We start from the raw sequence: 27,228 nt of genomic DNA on the forward strand, positions 1-27,228 counted from the left end.
CGTTTCAGTTTCACGATTGGCGACTTTAATCCGATCACTGTTTGTTTGGGGCATTGCGGTAATTGTGCACAACTCCTCATCAATCTAGCCATTCACAAATTTATCACAAAAGCTTGGGCGTGCTGACCTAAAAGGGAATTAATGCCTGGACTCTCTTTTTAATTCCAATACACTGACAAATATTTCCAATATTTGATGGGTGAATAACCACCATTAATAATAATAATAATAAAAAAACAGCCGACACAGCAAAAGTACCATTGATCATGATCAGTGATGATACATCCAAACTTTGTACAGGCCTTTGAAACCCCAATGTCGGACGTTGGGAACCATGCCTTCGAACGAAGTAGTCAATCATATCTCATATCGGGAAAATGGTTCAGTGCGACCCTTGTGCACTTACCGAGCCTATCATCGGCATTATTCGACCGTACCCTCCGGCCGACTTATCTGTTCATCTTCTCCTCGTTATTGACCTGACTACCATTGGGTAAACTGCTTTCACCTCTTTGGATACCGAACAAGAAACTATGGGAGATCTGCCTGCCGCAGCGACACTGCTATGGTGTCAGGAGGTGCCTCTGATGAGAAGAAACGAAGGGTCTTCGGCAAATTTGGGAGATTAAAAATTGGCTATAATAGAATGACATCGGAGATCAGGAGAATCCCTTATTGTAAATAAAGGAAAGGGTATACACAAATTGGTAGCTACTTTTTCCCTGATAAGATACACGTAAAGGGTTGTCCATTGAACTTCCTTTTAAAAAGGAGACAAAGGATAAACGCAAAAGGAACTTCCCTCGCCCAGCTGCCTACTTGCTTGGGTGGCAAAAAAGCAACCGGCTTGCCGTCTCCTCAAAACACACGTTCGAGGTTGTCTAGTTGGGCATGTTGGGTGCATCCCGTTCAACAGCCCACACATGCACAGTCTTCACCGCGGCGGGGTTCCAAAGGGTCTGGGAGCCCGGAAAAGAAACGCTGGGACGTCCGTGCTGAAAGCGGTACCGGTGACAATTTTGTGTCGGAAAAGAAAGTGCATGGAAGACCGACTTTGCCAAACAACATTCTGCCCAGTGGGGCGCCACTTACTTCCTCACATTTTTTTAAACGTATCTACATCCAAATCAAGCTTAGATGCCCTGGTCCTAGCATTAGGGCAGGCTTGTAACAATCGCACGGGCACACACAGAATCGACTTTCAAATGAAGACTTAGTTTTTATAATGGAATGTAAGTTGGAACTTAAATGATTAAAAAAAAACAGAAAAAAATTGCAAAATATGACAGTAAACGACATATGTTTTGAAACAAAAACTTAAGTTGTATTAACCTTCGATGCAACTGTACAGAAAAACAACCCCAGAAAAAATCGTCTTTACCTGTTTGTAAACCACGCAACTTTAATTTAACGGCTCTTCAACTTATCAAACAAACGGAGAATTTCACAAAATATTTAGTTCCGAAGAAGAGTGTAGTTTGCAATAAAACTGTCGACGGTTGATTTTTTGACTAACCAAGGTAACTCGATGAACGGCAACTAAATTCCGTTTATGTGGTGACGTGTGCATCGATCTTATTTTACTCTGAACCCACATCAGACGGGAGATCAAAAGCTTATTTCAATGACTTTGACAGTCGTTCATCGACATCCGCACAAAAAATTCCAAACGGTTGCCTATTGTACCGTTGTTTACACCAAAAATTGCTAGGACCGAGTTGAATTTTGTACATTTTCGTAAAATTACTGCTATAGACTCTCTGGATGCTAACTCTTTCTAAATTCGTTTAGTAATTGTCTTGCGTATTAAAGGCTAAAACCGTGCAGGTGAATAGAGCAGGTTTTTCTTAGTTTGTGACAAGTTTGATACAATGTCGTCATCTGAAATGGGGCAACATCTGAAGGGACGAAATCTTTCCTCGACTGCGAGGGGGATAAAACAAACTCTCTTCTATCCCATAAAACCGTGGACAATGTCCTCCCTCTATGCACTGCATTTAAAAAACAAATTCATAGGACGCAGAGGGGGCCAAGGATAGTTCACTCTTTCCTTGCGGTAAACTTAAATATGCGGTCTGTGATCGGCAATATATGGAATAGCTCCATGGTTAAAGACAGAGCTGTACATGTACATACAGAAAGAGCAGCGCCAACTTCAGAGTTTGGAACCAACATGACTGTTCATTACGTGTGCAGTACAGCATGCAGCTATTGTGTGCTAAATGACCAAGTGCACTGACGCTTAATCCACCGTTTTGGTTCCAACAATTGAGAAACTCACGGAGCAATTCTCTCTATAAACGGCTCTGGTTAAAAACAGCCATGCTTGCCTCATGATTATTAACTGAGGAAAATGGTTGCAGTGGGGCAGTGTGGGACATTTTTAATGCATGTTTGCGTGTTTAATATTTGGGTTTTTTTCCCTTTTCTTTTTTTTTTATTTATTCATTTTTTTTTAATTAAATCTGTGCGTCGTGCCAAGTGGGATCAATGTGTGTCCGGCTCCGCGTGACACTGGTACTGTGACGTGTTCAACCCAAGCTACTTGGAAGTGCGGTGGTTAATGTGATCGAGGTTTCTGCCTCCCCGTTACTGTGTCCGCCCTGTAACTAAAATGTCAGGAACACTTTCTGAGGAATACTCGGTCAGATTTGAAGGCCAACATATCGATACCCGGCTACTAAGATTGGATGATTCGTTGACACCGTACAACCACTGCTGGCTGACCGTACAACCACTGCTGGCTGCAGTGTTCAAAGAAGTGAAAGTCTTCGCAGGACGAGGAAGCACTAGTGTCCAGCGGGACAGGTTCGACGGCATATACACGTACTAAACGGGTTTGACCTCTGAGAGCGAGAAATGAACCTCCTTCCTTTTTTTGAACACGGCACAGGGGTTTCATCAGGCCAAAGGCAGCATCGTGACCGCTCAGCACTGGGCGTGAACGGCTGACGCGAAGGAAAGCGTGCACTTCCACACCAGTATCACATTGGCATCGCCCGCAAGACCTAGGATCAACATAAGCCCGTAAATTAGAGTTGAGGTTTAATCTCACCACGCAGGGTGACTGGGGCGTGTCGAGGAGGTTGAAACGAGACAAGGAACATCGCATAATTTTTTTCGAAGCAATTCAACCTGTTACCCCTGTCTCGGCTTAAGGACTTCTCAGATGGTAAGCCTTTTGTCTGTGACATCACAGTGTAAGCTTTACAAGTATACGATCACAGTGAATTCGTGATTTTTTGTAACATTTAAGAAACCGATAAGAAGAGCTAACGTCAACTTTTAGAGTTGAGTTTAACATTCCGCTCATTCTTCGCCACGGTGTCAAGTCAGTCATCACTCAGGGCTAGCTGCAACATCTGTGCCCCTGAGTTAAAGTGTTGCTAAATGACCTAGAATTCGGGGGAAAAAAGAGACCAATTCATGAAGAGATTGCTCACCATGTGACACTGTACGTGCTCAACCGGCTTACACGACTCGGATCGTGATGATATTTCGGTTCTTACAGGGATGCTTACGAATAGACCCAACATTTTCTTTTCGGACCTGATTTCATTTCCAGTGCCCACAGGCACTGATTTGAAAAGCAACCAGAAAAAACACATACACAAGTTACCAGCAGTTTGAGTGATATTTGGGCCGAAAAAGCCTGACAATGTAATGTTTACACGATCGTTGTCACCAAGTTTAAAAATCGGTCATACCGTTCTTGCGAAACGTCCTTTACAGAGACGGGTCAGCCAAAAATGTTATGCTGACATTTTTGCATTGCTGGAGACCATGAATTATGAATGGTAATAACAAGAAAACACTTCGTCGGATCCACTTGAATCCGCTTACACGTTCTCATAATGAAGGTGTTTACATGCAGTGCTAAATTCCAAACTGATCAGTCTTAGGGCAGTCGAGATAACTGGGCGGGGGTAGTGCTTCCGCCTGTTAGACGCCCCCCCCCCATGTCCACCTTCTTTAGGCTTATCTTAACTGAGGAGCCCTAGGCCCCTCACACACAACTGTAACAAATAAGACAGGGAAAGCAAAAAGACAGATGAAATCAACGGTATAGTTCCCCGAATTCTTCTTACCAAAATTTACTACTACTACTACTACTACTACTACTGGAAGTCATGTCGATTCTGGCGTCGTCGACAACAATGTCCTCCTCTCATTTCTTACAGTGCCTGACCAACTCAAAGAGGTTGTAACACCATTGGCTCACTGCAGCCATCGAAAATACGTTAGGCCAAGGTGTTGCCGTCGTCGAAGCAAGGTCTTTAAAATAATTTCTCCTTCCCTCAACATATGGCCTAGGAATCGACTCTACCTGGTCACAACAGATCCTACAGGTTCATTTTCAGTTACTGAATTAGTTTACAAATACATGTGCTGCACTACTTAATCGGTAAAACGTAGGAACTGTTGAAACTGACCAGCAAGTGAACAATGGGGGTCGATCAATTTATTGGAAAGATTTCCGCTTTATTATACATCGTTTTGTTGTAAGCCAAGAAATGAATCACGCCCATGCTTTGCTGATGTTAAATGTAGACGTAAGAAAAAGAAAAAAAAAACGAAACAAACAGATGAAACAAAAAGGACAGGTTGCGAGCCTGCATAGATGGAATCACATAGAACTCGGGAACTTAAGGTTTTTATCTTTGGTATATTTGGCGATGCTAATAAGTAACCGGTTCGCAGAGGAAGAATTTTGGGACATTTTTCCTTGTCAAAGCTGTGACCAATATGCATGAATTACCGGGGAAAGAGGGGTTAAACTTTCTAAAAAGCAAAAAAGATATTCAGTAAAAAGGGTAAAATACACATAATCAGTTGCCACTTAAAGGTAAGTGCCATAATGGGTATGATTAATTAGACTTAAACATAATGGCAATCCAACGGTCACCTCGGTACACGGCTGCTTTAGGCACGGGAGGAAGCGGCACTCTTCAAATGCGGACGAGGTGGGGAGGTTTTAGGTGTGCCCGCTGACCAACGTTGGATCCAAAGCAAACAGGGATCTTTCTAATCGCTGCATCGACGCAAAAACAAGTCAACTAATAAGCTGCTGGATCTAAGAAACATTGGAGCACGGGGACGTTTTGTGCTCGTGGAGAGCTTATAAATCAACAAAGTACACGGATCATCAACCACCGGTCAAGACACGTTGAATGGAGTCAAGATTTATGTTCGCAAAATCGGTGCGCAATTGTTCAGGCAGCCTTGGATGAGATTCCTTGATCCCGGGTCGGTCGGTTTATCTGTGCCTCGTTAGCCACTTCAACCATGACCTATCTCAGGGAGGTCAAGAGCAAAACTTTCAAACGAAAAAACGCTATCTGTATTATCAGCGGGAAAAATGCAACAAGAACAAAGGAGACAAATTGCAAATGCTAAAAGCAAAGTTGTCTCAGTTTACCCCACACGTAAAAATTTCGCAACGGATAACATGCAACTAGAAAGGAGTTAGAGGTCTTTTTGAGAGGACATTCAAATGGTTTGATCAAATAGACAAACCTCTTCTTGGGAGGTGCGGCACAAGGGACACCCCCCCACACACACCCACACACCTCTAGGTACCCCGTGTAACTGCAACACAGAACGAATATGCCGAGAGTTTCCCACATTTTCATTGGATATCTTCTCCTAGATGATAAAGAGGATTGCATCTTGGCCCAAGTCATGGAACTAATGAGCAGACACTCAAACTGTGTTAAGCGCAAATAACTTTGTGAGTGCCAGTCCCAAGCAACGCTCGGCAGCTCTGTGACTGCATGGTAACATGATTTAGGAGTCGGTTCAGAAGCCAAGATGCGAAATATGATTGCCGAATGTACAACTCCTACTCAAGAAGTCCAAGCTTAATTACCTTGGCCCAAGTTTATATTCGTCCTGGGAACAATGTAAAACTGTACACAATTTTGAGATGGAATGGAATCTTGACCTTTGAACTCCTGCCCATTCGCATTGTCTTGATCCGAGCAATATTTCAGGTCTATAAGTCCACTCTGCCGGAAGACTAATTCAGTCTGCCTTCAACAGCTGTGTAATTTACAACATTAGGCGGTTCTGACCTGCAACGGCCGACAATGTCTCAACACCTAGCCTTATTTTCCAAAATGGCGTAATAAATAACTGTCGATGTCACGACCCTCTGCGTGTTAAAGTGTGGGACTACGGCAATGTGAACAGCTTAGAATTATTTGTGGGAGGTTTGGAAGTCTACATTTTTTTCTTCGTGACAAGATGCATAAGTGAGGTAGGCAACAGAAATTTCCAAACTTTACGACCGACTGTTACAGAACGTACCTGGCCATCTGGCCTTCTAATAGGAGAGACATGTATTACTTTGGTCTAGATACCTGAAACGTTAGTGATAAAGGAGAAAATATTGCTGGTAAAATGATCGAAAGTCGAATTTCTTCAAGAAATCGTAACCCTGAAATGACCTTTTTTTCCCTTCTCACAGTCGGGTGCTCATCTCTTTCAAATGTTCCCTACGTAAGATCACAGCCCATTGAAACAGAATGTTTTTGTTTCAGCTAAATACCAAGGCATTCCGCCATTATAACCTTTTTCGCACTGACGTTTCCGTCCATTTTGGGGGTCAAAGCAAGAATTATTTTCGTGACAACACCTAGTCCAATTTTTTTATGAAACTGGTGTCCAAACGTGCGCAAGAAACAACATTGCAATCTCACAAAAGGTTACAGGACCAACGCCATGGTTCGATATCGAGAAGAAGAGGGCCTAAGAGGGTTTGACTCCGATCGTTAAGGGAAATATCTCACGGTGAGATTTTTTTTCGGCGTATAAGGGGGGAGTTTGGGCGGGAATAGGTTGAAGGTTCAATGCATGGCCAACAGAAACTGAGTTTGTGAGTTGTGAAATAAATCAACCACATCACGCCCTTGACCGCGTACGTGCTTCTCGCACCTGTTGCATGCTGTTAGCATAATTCTTATTATTACATTAACAAAATTAAGATGCCGAAATGCCGACCAAAACCAAACAGGAAAGGAAGTGCGACTGCACACCATCCGCTCGGATATTTTCACACGATTTGCGGTTGGGGGAAAAAGTTCGCTAATTTTGGACTTCCCGTTCAAGAGAATTTTATCCATTGATTGAGCACCCGGCCGAAGACAAAATGGCCGTTGAAGTCAGTAACGCACATTACATTCAGTTTCTTTTCCAAAACCTGAAAGGAAAAGGGTAACAATTGATCGTCTTTGAGAAAAAGTCTTCTTGTATAAAAGTATAGTAACGTTGGTCGCTGATTACACTTGCCAATATTGTTCAGTCATTTCATATTTGTTGGAGGGAAAATTAATACTGGCCAGATTTCAACCATTTTTGTGTGTGTGTGATATTTTCTCCTTCGTATATTTTTTCATTACTCCTTTCAATAGAGGTCCTTTACCTGGGGTTTTTCTCTTACGGTACACCAGTGAAAGTTTCCCAAGCCCGCTCCTGAAGTTTTGAAAGAGCTTTTTGTCCGCAGTTGGGAGGGTTTGAAATCAGTGAAAAGTCTCTGACAGAACCCCTTCCCCGCCACTTTTTTTTAAAATTATTTCAAAGAGTACATTCAAGGCACCTGACTGAAGTGCCGCAACGAGGCTGCGCCCATGGTTTTGTATTCACGCCAATAGATTGCTTTGCAAAACTGAACACACTTGGAGGCTGATTTAGCTTAAAATACCCTCAATATTCATATAGCATTTGGAAACTGTTCATTGAAATCAATTAGAACAACTGATTTGCAAGGTTTGAAAGGTGTTACGTGGTCACATTTCTCGACGAATGCACCTAACCAGCTATTAATTTGAACAGAAAAGCAGCCTTGTGGATTTGCATATCAGTCAATTTCAAGGTTGTTTAGAAAATGAGGCAAACCAGTTATCATGATAACATTGTCAACTATGATGCCGTGACGAGGAGAGGTGCAACCGAACCGTTATTTCAGCAAGATAGATGGCCGGCAAGTGGCGCAGGGTAGGCCTAAGTGTATTCCTGTACTAGTGGTGCACATGTTGCAACGTATAGACACTAGGAAGATTGCTTCAGTAATTCCATCGCCTTGCGCTCCTTGTTTACACCACACCGAGGCAAAAAAAGATCGATGCGCGAGAAATGTGTAAGGCAGAAGTCATTTTCGCTGATCTGTTCCTGTCCTTGCCGGGAGGGGGGACTCAGTGAGGTTAAGAACGCTCATTATTTCAGCCTGTGGCGACTGACTTGATGTGTCTGTTTCGCTATGGAGTCAGCAGGCCACATCGCACCGCCAAATAAATGCGCTTACACCTGCTCAAAGTATTCAGCACCTCAACACTGTCACGAGCGTGCACACGCACCGTTTGCCCATTGGACAAATGAGCGAAAAACGATAAATACAGGTAGATAATCACAAAATGAACTACAATCAATATACCTTGATGATTACCAATTACAGATGTCTAAATAGTTACCATTTGAGACACGTGAAACAAGAAATCAACAGGACAGTTACATTATAACAAGTGCCCCACATTTTACAGATGCCCTTGTTTTCGACAGAAAAGTCAATTTATAAATGATCTAACTGAACTTCCAGATTAAAATAATGTGACATGACCTAGTGGATTAAAAACAGGTTCGTGCAAATGTCAAAATAAGCTTTTGAAAAGTATTAAACTGCATTTTCCGGGAATTGAAAATATTAGCAACCGATATGTAAACACAGCACCAATGCAACATTACTTTATTAAGCAATAATCTTGAAAGTCCGGGACTTCGAAAGTGTCAGTTGTACTGAAGATCTCTTTAAAATGAACACTGGTCCAAAGCATGTTGTAACTGTGACATTCTTGAGGTAGATCCCGTGGTCGACTGTTCGTGCCAAACGGAGTGGTACCGCCTCAGTGAGCGTGTCTCCGACGTCAAACTTTCCCGCACCGGATTGGCCCAAAATAGTTCCAGGGCAGAAAGCTTAACCCTATTACACCGATAATGGTATCGAGGGAAAAGAAATGTATTGTATGGTAGCACGTTCACGGCACGGCTGAGATTAGCGCTCCGCGCCGTAACGCCCCAAACTTTGCCTTCACAGGCGAAAAAATACAGCGTCAACACGACACCATATTTGGGCAAATGAACTCCGCAGTGGCACGAAGCTCCTTATCTTTCTGGAACAGCATGGGTGCCCCTAAGAAGAATTGAATATTTCTTTAACCAGATTCGGGTAAACAACATTTTTTTAATACAAACGACATAGTAGTGAATTAGTTGGTCTGATATGGTGACATGCAGACCTTGAAATGTTTTGGCAAACTCGACGGAGGACACCAGATGCCAATCACAATTTACGCCGACCAAGGAAGTCGTTTCTAGCTGTTGTTTGGCAACCATTATAATACTGGGCTGTCAAATAATCAATTTCCTCGATGATGGTCATTTGTGAAGGCCTAAACCATATTCCACGGACTTTCCTGTAGTGGTTACATATTTTTCTTTAATGCAACAAAATCAAGGACAAACCGCCTACGACTTATAAGTCGATGATCCAACTTCCAAGAAATGAATGAAACAAAGACAAAACTTTCCCCCGAAGAATCAAACCAACACTTCGAGGAATCTCTATAATCCTTCATTAAAAATCCAACACCGAAAACTTCGAGACCGTTTTGCAGACTTGTCACAGATATTTACCGGGCCTACCCAAAAGCACACACCTCACTCCGGCGGGGGGTTTAACACCGCCCCCTACCAATTCCCAGCCTGCGAACGGTTGGATGGTCATGAGCTCGTGGGCTGCAATCAGTGAGGAAACATCTGGAGTCTCTGGCCAGATAACCTGGGTAAGCTGAGCCTTGTTGAGAACCCACCTCCCCCACGATATTCCGGGTTCAAAGTATACAGCCCTTCTGCCTGGGTTGGACAGCAGGGTACAGCACGGCGATGACGGAACAGAATTTCAGAGTTAAATGGTTCTTCTGTGAGGTCCGAAAGTGAGGCTTGAATATAAAAAACCCAAATCCTCCGAAGATAGCCGCGTTCTCGCTTTTTGATAGAGTTAGACTGTAACGTCAGAATGACTAGCCCGAAATTTAAAAAAAAGAGAAAAAAATGAAGCTTATTTAGAACCTATAGCTAACACCACGAAACATCTCGTGCTATTCAAATTTTGGCACTCAACTTCAAAACCTATCAAACTAGTAGGGTTTTATGAATTGCATTATGAAAGGCTGAACCGTTGGAGGAATCGTACAGCAAAATAATGAAAACAGATTTAATAAGTTCCACTTAATACAGATCTCCCTATAGTTCCAAAGCCCAAGAAAGAATGGATTTTATCACTAAACTCGAGTTCTCGTGAACTGACTCTCACGTGCACAAGAACAACATTTACGAGCCAATAATAAAGAATGATTTCCTTGCTTCTGTCAGTACTTCCAGCTATATTTGATGATGGTTTGATGGTGAGTAACTCTTAGTACTAGTAGTCAGGATCGCACGTTTAACAAATGTACATGTCGTATGGGGGGGCTTTGTTGTTCTTTCCTGACATTTCGCTCACCTTCGTGAAACCACTGCGCGTGCTCAGGCGTTTATAGCTGCATCGTAGTTTACGTCGTTGTATGTTCCCCGTTTAACTGACGGCAGTGAAACTGTGACCCTAGTGAGGTCACGAAAGCGAGTGATAACGTCATTGTCTTTTTGCTGCCGTATCGACAGCGATTACATAATTCGGAAGTACTTAATGCAAACACTCCGTTCACCCCAGTCATACATTGAGGACACTGTTTATTTTCGGTCTCGTCTCCAGCTGTCGCGTGTCCTCCCCTTGAGGCTCGCAGTCGGACCAGCCGCAGGCACGCTATGGGGTTCGGCACGGGCAGGGCAGTTAGTCATGAAGGTCGACTGGACATTCCTCACAGTGTCTGGCCTTAGGAAATGACCGCTAGGGTCTAATAAGCCTGGTCACGCGAGAGTGACAGCTGGTATGGCGGTCTTGGCGAAAGAATTTCTATGAGCTGAGAAAGGAATGCCCGGGAGGGATGAAGAATGGCTGGATCGTTTGGCCCAAACCACGTTGTGATTGATGTCACCTTTTATGTCCGTTATTGTGGCACATGTACATGTATCTCAAAGAGGGACACTCTCATGGTGAGGCCCAACAAGTCTTCTAAAATTGCAAAACCACGACCAAACAAACTCGGAGGTGCGGACACGTCTGTTTTTCCCTGCTTGCGCGGTTTGCAAATCTGTGAGGTCGGTACCGTCACACGGGAGCTCCCCTCCCGATCCCCTACCCAGCGCGCCGTCGAAGAGTATGGTAGCTACTAAAGACGATGGAGAGGTGATGAAAGCAAGACAGCGCGGTCAGTCTGACCATGGTCTGGCAGCGCCGGCCAGGCTGTAGAATGAATTAGAGCTAAACCGCCCACGCGACGCACACTGTTGTTCTCGCCTCTCACACCCCATCCGGCAAAAAAACAAAAAACAAAACAAAAACAAACAAACAAACAAACAAACAAACAAACAAACAAACCCCCCCAAAAAATACGATCCAGTCTTTGGCCCAATATCCTCCAAGAATGTCACATCACAATAAGTTCTTTCGCTAACACATTTGGAAAATGTACGTTATTCTGTTTTGGAGAAACATGGTATTTTTGTTCGGTAGATTTCATGCACAACCACAGTATACGTACATGTACAACTACATGCACAGTGCTTGCATTTTGAGTGCCAAAAGGTAGCCCTCAACCTACTTGTCGAGCTGAGGTGAAGAGGTCCACAACTTAACGATAGTACCAGAATATTAGAGGGGCACGTAAACAGGGAGACGATGTGCCAGAAAAAGATCGAACTCCGCCCCTGGTCAACTTCTGACCACCATGTCTGACTCTCGATGACATTTGTTCATAACGTCAAGTCAACCGTTATGGAGAAAATTGCTGCGGTGGCTGCTTATAGTGAAATTCGACTGGGCAATCTTCCAAACGACTAACGGTCTCGTTGACATATTTTCAACATCTATCAACTGTCTGGATCTACCTTGCTGAATCTTTATAAACAAATGCAAGCCTTATGACATTTCCCAGAGTATCACCTAGTTTGTTTTATTTAATGTCAAATGGACAAGACAGACGCGGATGCTGGAGACCATGAGGACCTGCAGCCTGTGAGTTCACAGTTTGAACCAACAGCAAAGAGTTAAAAGCCATCAACTCTCAAGTGTTGAACTTTCCAAAATTGAAGTTTCTCAAGACGTGAGAAAGCAATAAGTATTCGAGTAGGCCTGTCTAAAACCTGTGACTTCAAAGGGAGTTTTAAGAAGAAAAAATGTGTGATCACATAATTATGAGAAGATGTTTGTCCCTTTAAGGTATTGAGTATCGGTGTTTCCGTATAGTGATGGTCCAGAACAACTGTAATTTAAAAAAACAGTCAACGTGTTCAACAACAATGCGAATTGTCCAAAACGATTCTAAACATCAGCCTTCTCAATATGGCCACCTTGAAACATTTTAGCCCCTCGGGTCATGATGGCAGGCCAAGTCCACAAAGTGGTTTACCAGGTGTAAAATGGCACAACATTTTAAGGATGACAATTTTATTCCCGGACCGTTCTCAAAATTACACATTCTCACGCCCCCCATCTGCAAGATTGATGATTACGGATAACGGGCGGGGAACTCTCCCAACCTCCGGCAGATGTCCTATGGGACCCCACATCTGTTGGCAGTATCAAACCGTTTATTGTTTACCCCGAGTGGACAACCTCATCCAAACTTGTGTTGCAAAACTTTTATTTTCAATCCCTGTCTGCTGACAATAATGGGAATGGAAACAAATCCCAACTCTTCCTGATGGGCTCGCCATCTGCAGACTGGGAATGGGACGACGTGAATACCGGAATGCAAACAATGATATGCCCTATTATATAGGAAGTGAACTGCAGAGGTTTTCTGAATCGATTACCGGTGAATAGGTGGTTATTCGATTGTGCTGAGACCGCAAACAAGAAGGTTGGTTATGAAAAGCAGAGGGTCTGATCTGATGTCATAACCATTTGGTACAGTAACTCAATCTTTGAAAACGCATTTGGCTAAAAAAAATGTTGCGCAAGTACAAGTCTGTATTTCGTAGGGCTTTTTTTTAGCGTAGACAAGTCTGTATTTCGTATGGGTTTCTTAGCGTAGACACAGAATACATAGTTTTAGAAAGAAAATGATTCGAATTCCTTATTTCAGCAAGATCGTCATTAAAATCCCGAGCCGTTGATACTGGCCCCCGGCTCCCTGCCTGACTTAACACAAGCGACATTCATAAAGCGGAGAGATATATGCCCACAACATGTACAGTACATCAGACCACAAAGTGCAAGTGAAATAATATCCGAATACAAGCCCCAAAGAAAGACAAACTGATCACATCACTGATCGGTAGAATATGTATTTACATTACTTGTTTCAGAAAGAACGCATTTTGTTTCAAGCAAAGCACAGCCCAGATTTCACAAAAAGGCGACAAGAACATACCAATTGCAAGGCCAGGTAAAATCGCGGGATCTGACAACCATTCATCTATTCCTGCAGTTTCCACAGTTCATATTAATTTTTAAGTACATATGGCCCCGTTGCGGCACTGAAAAACCCTCACGCCATATTCATACAACGTTTAGGCATGTTCAGCCACTGCGCTTGCTGTGCAATTCAGTAACACGAGAGGGTTGTCATAAAACAGCAAGGCCCCAGTCTAGTTTACCGTATCCAGCACAGCTCGCCTAAATAAAACTGACAATACCACTACAACAAGAACAGGTGGGGGTGCCTGAGAATATTTGCGTCCAGTTTTCTCAGGCATTCGATTTCGCTGTTTGAAGAACTAAGGACTTAGGCCTGTACATGGAGGATACCTGGGGAAGGCAAGAAAATACATCATGTTGTAAAAAACCGGGTCTTTACTTCTTCAGTTGTCGTCTAATTTAATTTGGCAATTTAACAAGCTTCGCTGCCCGTAAACCCAAAGTAATAACTATCAACGACAGGAAATAGAAAGATTTACTGTTCTTCATTAGCTTGGATTAAAAATAAAAATGTTTCTAGTGCAGGGGTCAAACTGCGCTTTGATGGAAGCGGCAGTTTCCGCATGTCGACATTTGGTTTAAATGAAGGCGTGATTAACGTGGTGGTAGCTCGTGCTGGCTGTCACGGAATTGAATTTTGTGTATCTTAACAGTGCAGTCATTTTCGGAAGGACCCACAAATTAACAGTACAAAAACAACCTACAGTGTTGAGTTGGCTTCACTCCAGCTATACATGTGGCCAAGGTGCAAGTTTGACGCTACGGTTTATTGTGCATGAAATATGTTAATAAATATGTTAACATGATTCTTATGAAATAGAATGGCACCACGCGCAAGAATATTTTCATTCGATCAAACAAACATCACGATGTTATTAAGCACTGTGATCGTGAATGCTTCGGTCTGTTCTCCCCGAGCGACCTAGTTTTCCCAGTCCTGTCTCAACTATGCTGCGTCAGCACACTTTATGTACAAATCTTTTGGCACTGGGGGGCCTATCGACACACCGTGCAGCGGACTGGTCCCTAGCTGTTATTGCACTCAGAAGGTCCCCAGTGCCTGGTGACATGTCCTCAGGTAGGCACGGCTGCGCCACAACATGAATGTTGTCCCAACTGGTTCCCGGCCGCAGTTCGGTCAGCCAACGTGAGCAAAAGATCTAATTACCAGTGGCTGTCAACCGGACTAGGCTGCCCAGGCAACGGGGAACCTAGATCTGGGTCCAAGGACAGGGCAGACAAGACAGTCCCAACCTCAGCGTGAAATTGAACTTCGAAGTATTTTGGAATCATCTCCGATGTCAGGGTGATATATAGAAGGTCCTGGCTCCACTGCGCCAAAATGTCAGAAGGAATGATAGAACCTCATTCGCACAAGGCCCTCTTGGCTTGACTTTCGATCAATATACGACGCACATTACTCTGTCAACATTTATAACGTGTTGTTAGCCCCTCACAGACTGTATGGCCTTTGAAGCTCGTGTTTTCCCCCCGACGTCCAACTTCTGAAAAGCTCAACATCTACTTTCGATTCAAAAGTAGACCCTGAGAGCAAATGCTACGCACACTAAAATACGATCAGCTACCAAGAGTAAATTAAATCAAAAACAAGTTCGAGTCCTGTGCTTAGCAAGAATGTTCTGGTTGATCCACAGCAGCCAAAGCTATTCGAAGGAGGAGTCCATAAAATAAAAACGTCAATAAGAACAGCCGCTTTAAGTTTTGCCTGAAGTGCCCCTTGATATCAGCGGGTAGCCAACTGCATTATTATAAAGCCACAGGAATTGCTGTCCGTTCACCCGGGAAATAAACAAGACGACGTGTTTTTTTCAATATCCATTCAAGGACATTTTGTGGGACAGGAAAAGAAAACTATGTCTGCGCTCAAGACCTGCAATTTCGCAAGTGTTGTAAAGGTCCACGTCACGCACAAACGAATTTCGCATCAGAGTAGGCCTACACGTGAAAGTATTCTGTACCAATGACAATTTTGTTAGAGTCAGAACAAACAAGACGTTTCTCTTTGTCAGGCACCTCAACAGAAAATGGAAAACGTTTTGAAATGAGTGACAAATTAACTCTATTCGTTTTCAATTAGGGACAAGGCGTGAAGATGAAATGATACAGATGGCGTCTATATTGGAGACGCCTAATACAATGTAGAGTGTTCTAAACTGTCTGGTCCCATTGTCCATGAAACGATAGAGGTATTTCTCATTGAAATATAAGAAACTTCACACAGGGGAATGTTTTACAGTCTCTAGAATACATTTGAAAGATAAAGACCTTGGTAACTACATGTAATGTCAATAGCGAACCTTCATCAACTTTACTTAGACAAACTAAACTGGACGTTTTTTTCTTAGGGGAATTTTCCCCAAAACGTTCAGCGGTTGTCTCCCTAAAAGAAACGAAACCATCCTCGGAATTAACATGTCATCATCTTGTCCATAGGAATGTTTTCATTATTTCAAACTGAACTCAAGCTTCAATGTAAACATGTCCCCCGTCCTTATCGATGCTCAACACGGTTTCCTACCTGCAGCTCACCCGTTGTTCCCTTGAGGCTTCAAGGAACGAGAGTGTTCCGCATTTATAAGCCTCTCTTCGCATGAAGACTTACACTGAGCTGATTCGCTGAAACGTTTGCCCGGGTCTTGCATGGGCATACAGGCGCGACATGACTGATGCTGTGGATGTCCGATTAGTTCATGTCCGCCTGCGTCACTGGTCACCCGTGGGCACAAAAACAGGACGGTACTCGATAGCACCAAGAATGGTTTTGTTTTTTGAGAAGGCAAGATTTCAGGAAGAAGCTTACCATACAACTGGGACTTCTTTCTCCCATACATTACTGAAAAATGAAGAATACAAACATCAACAATATCGTAGTAGCAGAACACTGTAAAAACCAACACCCATTATAAACGCGTCTTTGCGTTAATTGTAAACATATAACCGTTTAAAAATAAACACCTTTTAGGAAATAAATGTGTTCTGGCGTTCAGAAGGTGTTCACCGATAAACATGTTTTGTGTTGTTATGAACACCAAAATGTGTCACTGTGTCTAAACGTATTAACACATCAACATATATTTGTTGAAGAAGTTAACACCACAACGTGTTTAGCTTTGGATTTACACCAAAAACCTTCATAAAGCTTCAGCAGGAAAGCATTTAAAAGGCGTTTAACACTTGTTTTGACAGTGTACAGCCTTAACATCGATGACCACGTCGACCACTGACAACTTACAACAACCAGCCGCAAAAAAAACAAAAAAACGACGACTTGGACATGAAAACAGCAACAAGAGCAGCAACAAACAAAATACCGTAACATCCGACAAAACGTGCGTTATCTTCATAACTTCTTCCTGAATCCATGTATTGAAGCTTGCCAAACCTTTACCCGACTGCCGGGGGTTTATTATTAAATTGAGGGGGTGGTACTATATAATACAAGGGGAACAACAGGACGATTGCATTACCATCTAACGAGATGTACCGTCATGGTTGTGTTGCTTAAAAAACACAAACAACATACAGAACAACACTTCTATGAAAACGTCAAGGAAATTCACGTGAAGCCAGCCCGTTTCTTCCATCCCGAGTTTATGTAAATCTGATACAAAACAATCGTCTCAAAGTCCTTGACGTCACCAAGACATGTACAAAAACGTCATCACCGTCGAAATATTACCCCCCCCCCCTATTTCTGATGCAAAGTCACTTTGGAATTAGGACTTCAGTCAAAAAAAATCTTTCAAACTATCCCAGTGTGAAAAGGGAGTACCCAAAGTTCAAGTTAAGGTTATGGCTTGACCGATCTTGAGTAACAGAGTCGAATTCGATTGAAATGTAAGACTGTTTCAATTATCGCTTACTGCAGTACTCTTTGTCATATGATTGCTAATGATGAGGGAAGAGCTTTTAACAAGAAAGAAGCTCCAAGTATTAAGATAAGGGCATGAGGATTAGGAACGAGGAAGTCACAGCCGGTTATCAACCTTGCTACGAGGTGCTCCTATTTTCTGTCGTTAGGGAAAGGTAAGGGGAAAGGAAACCCCATAAATATTTTCTTTACAACTTTTATGAACCCTGACAAAGTTCTGGCATTTTTGACATTGTCCAATAGTGTGCCTAAAGCACCCAGGAAAGAACAGATCCAGACCCTTGTTGCTTACTGAGGCTATACGTCTTTCACTGAACTCGCATTTTGGAAGAGAAGCACTCGCGAAGGAGGGACATCCACGCTCAGAAATATGTACCTTCCTTGTTGTGACTATAGAGCAAGGAACTGTTTATGCTTTGAACAACGAGGCTGTTGGCTTCTTCCCTGAGCAAGTGAGTAAATTAGTCTTCCGTAATTTGCTAAACTTCCCTTGCGTGCATAGCTCATGCATCTCACATGCTGCAGGCCGGCCAGAGCACTGCCCGAATACCCTACGTACCAGTCGAACCGACCGTCCGACCATGCACACATGCCGTGCTGGCCCTACGAGCAGCGCGAGCTTCCAACAGACTCAAACCACGCAAGCAATTTTACCTCGTGTGGCTTATATGCACAGTGTTCGGACCATTTCATCAGATAGGGCGGTACGGCGTGAGTGGGCAAGCAAGGGAATAGAAGGTTTACTTGCTCACGTCACTCGGGGAACGAGCACCTTGGTTAAGGCCATTACCTTTGTGAACCCCCGCTCAGAATTTGGCGTACGCATGACACGAACTGTGCAAACCCATTGGGTGCCCTCCCCTAGAAAATGAGGTCCCTAAGTGCCCCCTTTCAAACTGGACAATGGTTACCAGACTACAAAGTCTTAATTAATAATCTAGGATGTGGCTAAATGCGCACGCGGTCCGTCTGATCAGGTTGTGTGGATTGACAGACTCTCTTCCTGCATAATTAATTACGTTAATATTCACCTAATTAGAGGCTATCCTAACACAAGGCTAACACGATGCGAACCCCTCACACATCCCTAACGCGCCAAAACTTTCCAGAAACTTCACACATTGACCGCATTGCTTGGAGAAGCCCAGAGATTTTGGGAGGAATTACCGTGATGGCTAGGCAACAGACACGTACAGTACTTAAAACAATTAAGGCATCGTGGGCATGACGTCGAGGTATAACGTCTGCTCGGGATCTTGATAAGGTCAAACAAGCTGTAGTTGTTACGGAGGATGAGACTACTCAGGTCCAGAGGGATGGACCTGAGCACCTGTTGAAGATAAAAGTGTTTATTTTTTATGCGTAGTTACCCACAGCACTGGTGCTCAAGGTGCCAGATCATTACTATATCCCTCCCCAGGCCATAGACACTCCTAATAAAAACCATCTCAGCTTCCTGGGAAGTAAACAATGCGATGTGGCCATTTTCGAGTGCAAACGGCTAATCAAGCGTAATCTCTGCCCTCCCGGACACCATACCATGGGTGAAAAAGGCAAGTAGGGTTACCCTATGTCGCAGCAAATGCCCAGCGGCAAGATTCGAACCTGTGACCCTACGATCGGGATTCACAAACCTTTAACCGCCAAGCCACACGCCCCCACGTCCTTAACAGCGTAGTTATGTTGTTTGTCTCGTGTAATGAAGGTGTCAACGAGAACAGGCCAGGGCGTGCGGAAGAACCAAATCTCAATGGAAAAGGTCTGACCAGCAAAATTCAAGCAAAATAATTGGCACTGTAGACTGGGATTCGTAGGCACCTATGAAACATCAAGGAATTGGTCCTTCGTCTGCACACTTGCCAAAAAAAGGTTTCAATTTTACAACTGAAACACAATTTGCGCAAGTTTCTGTTCTATGAATTGTAAGGGAACAGAGATACACCGTTCTTTGGCTTCAATTACGTGTATGCACTTGTTTTAAAGCATTGAAACTTTCACATTAATGATTTCCCATTACGTACGCATTCTCTACGTACAGATTTCTGTACAAGCCGTTTGAATCCAACAAGAGCTTAAGGCAAACTACCGAAAGCATTGGTGTAATCGTCGTTTGTAATTACTGACTTTCAACAACGAAACACCAAAACCAAACTGCATACAGCATGAGGATTAAAATTGTTGGCAACTTTGGATGCTGAATCAGCTATAACGCCGAAGTTTCTGCCCAAATCCACATCAGTGTTTCGCTCATGAATACAGGCAATCCATTAAAACAATTAGAAATCGACAAAATCCCAGTCACTACATTCATCTTGCCTCCATCAGTTTTCTCGCGTTTGGTCCAGTCTTCCTGAATATGTTCAGGATTCCATCGTTACTCACTCCTTCCATGCGTTCAATAACACACTTAGAAAAAGTGTTCTTTTCCCAGATGTTGGGACCTAGACATGTTTTGTGGAACCCTTGTCTGTAATAAGCCTTTTGTGGATGTTTTTGAGTATGCCTGTTCACTCTTTTCTTGTACTTGGATATAATTGTCATTCTATGTGGTAAATTGTTTGTTTTGGTTCCCTTTTGATTTATAATTGTATACCTTTTATATATATCTTTGATTTTTTTTCTGTTGAATATTTATATTTCTTTATATTTTCAATTTTCATTTTATTTTAAATAAACTTAATATTTTTAAAGAATGTTTTATTTATTTTTAATTCCCAGTGCGACACGGGGTGACAGGTCCCTGTGGACATAGTGAGTCTCCTTGCTTGTGTCTCCCCTATGGCCGTCTCGCTGGGGTATGTTTTTATTTCTGACATGAATAAATAATAATATAATATAATGAAATATATACTAATATAAAATGGACATATAAAGACAAGCAAGTAAGTCAAATTGGATGCAGTGATGCAATACTGGATGGCGTTTCAAAATCGGAAGTGCATGAGTAATTTATAATCGACACTCAAACTAAATATACAGGCGTGTATATAATGCTTTATACAGCTGGTCAACAGGATATGCTGTGCCCACTCCCATAAACAGACACGTCACCTGTGACGTCATACCTCAAATAGGACACACACCACCTTAACGTTTTTATCGTTCGTTTTTTAATGTGAAAAGCGACGTTAATTAAGGGACATGGAATGCTACGAAAGAAATTCGTGACGATGTCCATATCATACGATTGGGGTTATGTGACAAGATCAAGATTTGTTGTCAATGAATCATGGAACTACGATTGAATCAAACTTATCAGCAGAAAAGGTGGGGAGCAGGGTGTGATTGCGGAAGTTGTAGGTAAATCTCTTATTTCCGTGATCAGCAAATCATTTACACCTCGTTCAAATCAGGGGTGTAACCACGGAGCCACGGCCCGTGGACTGACGGTCAACAACTGTCTGGACCCAGGAAGAGTGAAGACGCAAGGCTAAACGTAAGACCTTGTTCCACAAGCACATTGACCAGAAAGACACATGGGCGATCACCGTTGATCTTCACAAATGAACAAGGCAAGCAACATACGCTAGGACTTCCCAGGGTCTGGGACGCCGCTAGGGGTGCGACAATAGTGGATAGAGGGTTCACGCCTGATGAAGAATGTTACCCAACTGGTACGTCAGGCCACATGGTATGGCTAAAAATAGCCACAGACCCTCAGTCTGTAGCGTCAAAGGTTTAAGTGTAAAAATAATGGTGCCGATCAAAAGAAATATGTCACAATTAAAAATAGCCTCCGCGTGGCGGGTGTACTGTAATGATATCATTATTGGATGTACGTGGACAGCTCATGCAGGTCGGAAATATAGCAGCAATAGTTAAGATGACTGACTACGCTCGACTTAGAGACGGGTGATATGAATGAAATGTGAAGTCGGTGCTGAGATCCCGGCAGGCCGACACTTCACGTACGATATACTTGACGTCCAGGCAAAAGTTCAGCGAATTTGACGCCAGGAATCATTCGCGCAAATATAAAGTACAAGCGGTGTTCATCTTGTATGGCCGGCTCGTGTTTCACAACGCAACGAAACACAAAACACACGGTACTATTCGGAGCAGAAAATTTGAACAAATTTACAAAAACATAATTTCACAAAAACATGAATAGGTTGTATCTCATTCCCAAATCTTATCTCACAGTACTCGTTCTTACAATCATTAAAGTAAATTACCAATATAAAACCAATTGGAAGATTATCAACTATTTGGTACACATCTAGGTTAAAACAATACTCTAATAAGGAGGACCCACAGCCTCTGGCTATAAGTTTTTTTTTAATTTTTAATTCTCTTAGTGCAAAATAATTGATGTATACAAGCTTACAGCAATGGATCTTGAGGAGAAAATTGATATTGATGACGTCAGCCAATTGTGGAGTTTGTGGTTGTACCATATGACAATGCATTCTGGTTGATCAATGACGCTGTGAGGGTAATTAGTGGCGAAAGATATCATACAATAAATGAAACCCTTCTTACTCTTTTGTTTCTTGTTAGAGTTTGACCAGCTTGTCCATGTTATGAACAAAAATCGAGCTGCGCAGAAACAGGTAAACATGAGACTTAATGCTGTCTGTAGGCCTACTTTGAGGATCAGGAATGAGGATCAGGAATAAGAGGGAAAGGTGCACGATTTTTACAAACATTCAGTCAACTTGACCAACTTCCTGCGCCTTGAAAAACAGAAGGGTCCACTGACAAATGCAGATTTACCTCGCCTTAACTGGTGCCTAGTTATTGGAACAAACCTGTTTTGTCGGAATATGCAAGGATAAAATACGAAGTTGGGGGGGGCGGCTAGGTGTCAATTCCTAAATGCAAGGACACAAAGTGAAAAGGCGAATTGACTGTCCCATGTTATTTAATTGAATACTGAAAAAAATTGCTTTTAATAGAAACGTGCTCCCTAACCACTTAACAAATGAGATGTTACGGTCGGTATTAGCTTCAGGCCAATATTGCTGGCTGTAATTCACCACAAAGTCATCTTAATTATTGGTAGAAAAGGATATAACTTCTTCAGGCCTTCCACACCTAATGCCGGTTAATATTACCAATAAATCCAATTGCTGCGTTGACGACGAAGAAACCGACCCAACCTTGCAGTCGTTCAGCCAGTTATGAACAACCATTTAAAGCAAGCTTTGAAAAATATACTAGCTGCCGGAATAGCCTACTGCTCCATCAACAAAAGCCTCCAAATACTAAACATTAAGGGGCAACACCTACCAAACATGAAGAGCAAATCAATAAAAACACTGGAGTTGCCTTATTAAACCTTAGCGTTAATGGGTGCCAATTAAAAAGATGAGACAAAAATCTACGGCCATGCGCTGATGATTCAGCGCCAGCAGACGGTCTCTCGTGGGACTTGGGACGGTAGAGCGTTTATCCTTTGGAAACACACGATCGCAGTTAATGGAAAATCTCGGGACGGCGACAACTGATGGCGTTAATTCTTCACCGTATCGCAAAGACTTGTTCAAGAAAAATCGAATACAGTACCTGGTTTTGTTTGGTCAGAATTTCACGGGTTGTGTCCATTTTGGCCGTAAACACCATTCAGCGGTCATCTAACACAAGCCTTGACCCTTTACCTTGCTCTATTGTCTAATTTTACGAGAAAAGCATTCTGCATTCCAACCCATGACAATGGAAGGAGAAACAATCCATCAGGTTTCTAGACTACAAACATGCCCCTCGATTACTTGCCCTTAAAATACAAATTCACTTTGTTAAGTTCGTGTCAGCTGTGATAGCAAAAACAGAGAACAGTGCCTGTTTTTTGAAAGGGAAATGGTCAACCATGCCCGGGTGCTGGCCCCATTTTATTTGCAAACGGTAGTGGTTTCTATGGTCACAAAAATGTGTTTCAAGGTCTGTGTTCGAGCGTTATAACTTTAGATACTCGCGGATGCTGGAAAATGTTGCTATAGTGTATTGATCTCGGATCACCTCGTGCGAACGATCTACGTTTGCATGCACAAAATGGCTGCTCAAGAGTTGGAGTTTACTGCTGCACAACCTTTTCAGGTTTTCTTTGATTAAAACCTGGAGTTCCACGTTTTATACATTTTCCCCCTTCATTCTGCTTAGGTCTGCAGAGATTCAGCACGCGTGTTTTGCGAAGTATAAATTAAGTTATGTTAGTACACACTGCAATAGGCCTAGTTCCGATATCGGCGCATTGAAAGGAGACAAGAGAGCATCGCCGATCAGTTAGTTTCTGATAGTGTGCAGTCATTACGGAATCGCTTCCAGCTACTGGGTTGGATGAAATACAACTTTGCCAACTGCGTCGCCAGAGTTGGCCTTGTATGGTGGACACCATGATCGTAATGGAAACTAGGCTTGGTATAATGCAGACGAAAATGACCGCCTCTCAAATAGCGTAACAAAGTTTTCAAGAAAAGAATTTCCGAAGATCTGCCATGTTGAAAAAAATCACTCAATGCCTGTAAACTGAGTAAATCTGAGCAAGAGCATGCTGTTACTAAAACACGTGGGTCGTATAGGCCTGCTACTGCTGTTCGTGTGCTCAAGAGTATACTCGTGTGAACACGAGGTACATCCTCCTAGCCCTTACAGTGAGATAACAAAGTCCTATACGTGTAACTCTATAGTCTGCGAAACCAGACGGCCATGTTCTGTAGGTACATCTACACGTGGATAAGATTCGACCTCTGCATTTTGGATACACAACGCCAGGACTGCATGCGTCATCGTGCACTGCAGGCAGAATCCATATTGTCTCCAATTGTCTAGATTCTATGCATTCCCATCTCGACTCTCATGAGTAAAACTTCCTCGGTTTTCTAGGCCACTGACAGCATGCCCTTCCAGTGGCGTTTCGATACGCAGTACTGTTGGCCGGATAGATGGACAAAATACCCAACTTAACCTCCCAGCAAATTGTGCAGGCTGACACGCATGTAGATACGGTCGGTGGGATACCAGTCTACGGACGTCATTAATAACACTGAGACTCTCCAATACGTAATTAATGTGAGAAATGGCGCGGTAAGCGAACTTCACGCTCAACTAGAGCTCATCTCCAAGTCATATTCGGTTGTTGTGTAGAAGAACTGGAAGATAAATTTATTCCTTATGCCCAAAGTTAACTAACGTTAATGATGAAATACATGACAGAAAACTAAATAATTCAAATGAAAACAAAAACAAAAGATGTCTTGTAGTGTAAGTGAAAAGAACACAATTCAGGAAAAAGTAAATGAAAACAATAACATACAGGAAACCAAAAAATATCACTAAAACTAAAATACATTTCGAGGCCGTTCAATGATCACCACGCTGGTATTGACAGTGTTGGTGACATGTATTTATCAAGAAAGGGTTGCAGTATTGCGTGTAGAGTATCGCTATGTTCTGGTGAAGACAGGATTTCAAATTATTTCATTGAATCAAACCTAAAGTGACGACACCACAATGTATACCAAGAGGTTGTGGGATGTGTCTTTTTTAATTATCAAAATTAATAATACATCCAGACTTATGACATTTCCCAGGCAAAAAGGAAGAGTTTCGTTTCAGGACTTTCCAAAATAACAAACAATCGTCTCCAAAATGACCAGTTTCCTGCGGTTCTCCCTGATTATTTTAATCATAGGCCTCCTTGACATATGGAATACACATGGAAAGCGCGACATGAGCAACAATGACATGTCTACGAGTGGAAGTACACGTATTATCCAAAAATAACAGGAAGGGAAAAATTAACAACGTCCTGGACGAAAACACCGAGCATCCAAATTGCATAAACATACAAAACTGCAATATGTTACTGACGCTTAAACTGTGGTCGCTTTCATTAATTTTGCTTTACAATATTCTTCACACCTTCGTGTCTGTTTCACAGGCATCCTGCAATCTTACCCTCAACTACCTCTGACCAAAAAGCAGAAATCGCCCATCTAGGAAGGGAAGGGGTTAACGTCCTCAAACTCCTGCTTGGTCAAGAGACTTCTTTCGAGGTCGGAGGTGCGAGTCCCAATATTGCTATTTGGGGTTTTAATTACACACCCAGCCCCTCTGTATGTTGTCACACGCGCCGTATACCTTGAGGGCCTATCTATGGTGGTGTGCAAAATTATTTGAACACTTGGCATCAGGTGTTTCAGTTGCTTATGATGATAGAAAAATCAATATACCCATCAATTGTTTTGTATACAAATTATCCGAACACTTGGCACATTTAAGACTGAGGTTGCTTGTAGTGAAATAAACCAGTTGTCCAATGTTTTCAAATTTAAGGACGTACGGTATTATCCAGGCAACTCTAGTAATTTGTTCACATCCTGTTCATTATTCTGTGGTTTGTTTGTTTTGTTATTTTGTATGAAGCAATTGAAATGCTCTTTCCATGCATTAGTTGAGATTTGAAGTTCTTCGTGATGAAGCTGGCAAGTAGGGGCAATAGGTCGGCGGAATGTTGTGAGTGTGTGTGGTCCTAGTAAGAACCGGGACAGTATGCTCTGTTTGTCAACGGGAGACTGGCTGGCAGACTTTGATGATCATCGTCAGCATCAACCTTTTATCGACAATATACCCATGAAATTTTGAACATATTACGAAAAAAAACTATTTAGCGGAAAGGGTACCGTAAACCGGGGTTAATTTGCATGGCACCTTGACTTTGGCACAGCTACACCCCTTGGTTGTAACCGTCATATATAAGATGCTCTAAAATGATTCCATGAAGGTAATTTGATCATAAAAGAAAACATTTTGAGATTTGCGATGCTATACAATTGCTACTACCAGAGACCATTACATAGAGATATAAAAATGTTCAGAAACCTGCGTTAAAATATCAAAGGCTTATTTTTGCCTTTATGTTGCGCGATTACGGTATCCTGTCAAAATGGAGAGACACCCCACTGAGTAAATTTTGGAACTAATAAACTCCTCCATCACCACTGATGATTTATGAATAAAGGACTGGCAAAACAAACCGGGGAGTGAAGGACACAGGTGGTACCAAGCGACTGAAGCCGAGTGATAAGGCCCAATTAAACGTAGAGCAGTATAAGTTAAGTGCAATGTTTGGAAATGCTGAAGATGCAGATGGCTAAAAAGATGAAACAAGTTTGACAAGTTTTGATAAAAGTAAAACTTACGTCTGGAACCCCGAAAAACAACTTAATTTCAGAGGGATTAAAGATGTAATGTGGACATGATGGCCTGTTCTCAGGACTTGTCGTGTCTTCGATTGCAGCTCTCGAACCAATTCTGCGCCTTTTTTTTACGGCCAAGTGACAAAGGACCTTAATTTGGCTTCACATTTTCAGATTAAATGTGACCGCAGTAAAAAATACAAGAAACAAAAAACATAGACAGCACATTGAGCCCAGATTTTCCGAAGTGAATGACTTATGTTTCAAGCAAAACCGAAAAAACCGGGGCCGTAGGCCTATGCGTTTGAGAAACGGTCATGCTTAACAACACGGACGAACAAATTGGGGTCGGTAAAAAAAAATAAAAAAATGTCTAAGCACGCTGAATTAATTCAGCCTGTGCTAATTTTCTCAGACATCTGACTGAAGCCATTAAGTTGACAAAGAAACCAAATTTATTTAACCAACAGAGCCAAGATTTCCTTCCTAATTAAATGCCTGACCGTGCCAGGTAGGGCACTGACTAATTAATAGGGACGCAGTATCCGATTTTGATAAGTGCGGAAATCCTCAGGGAATGACTGAACTTGACCTTAAGGCGCCCCGTCGGATATGGACACTTGAAT

General features: G+C 42.5%; 1 protein-coding gene across 1 annotated transcript in view; it reads right to left on the minus strand.

Moving 5' to 3' along the window:
• The window catches only part of wdr27 (WD repeat domain 27), a 254,700-nt gene that overhangs the window by 1,793 nt on the left and 225,679 nt on the right, over positions 1-27,228 (minus strand). The window lies entirely within an intron of this gene.

Source organism: Acanthaster planci, linkage group LG01, assembly GCF_054643075.1.
Source record: "Acanthaster planci isolate LZ-2023a linkage group LG01, COTS_SCS, whole genome shotgun sequence".
Lineage (NCBI taxonomy): Eukaryota > Metazoa > Echinodermata > Asteroidea > Valvatida > Acanthasteridae > Acanthaster > Acanthaster planci.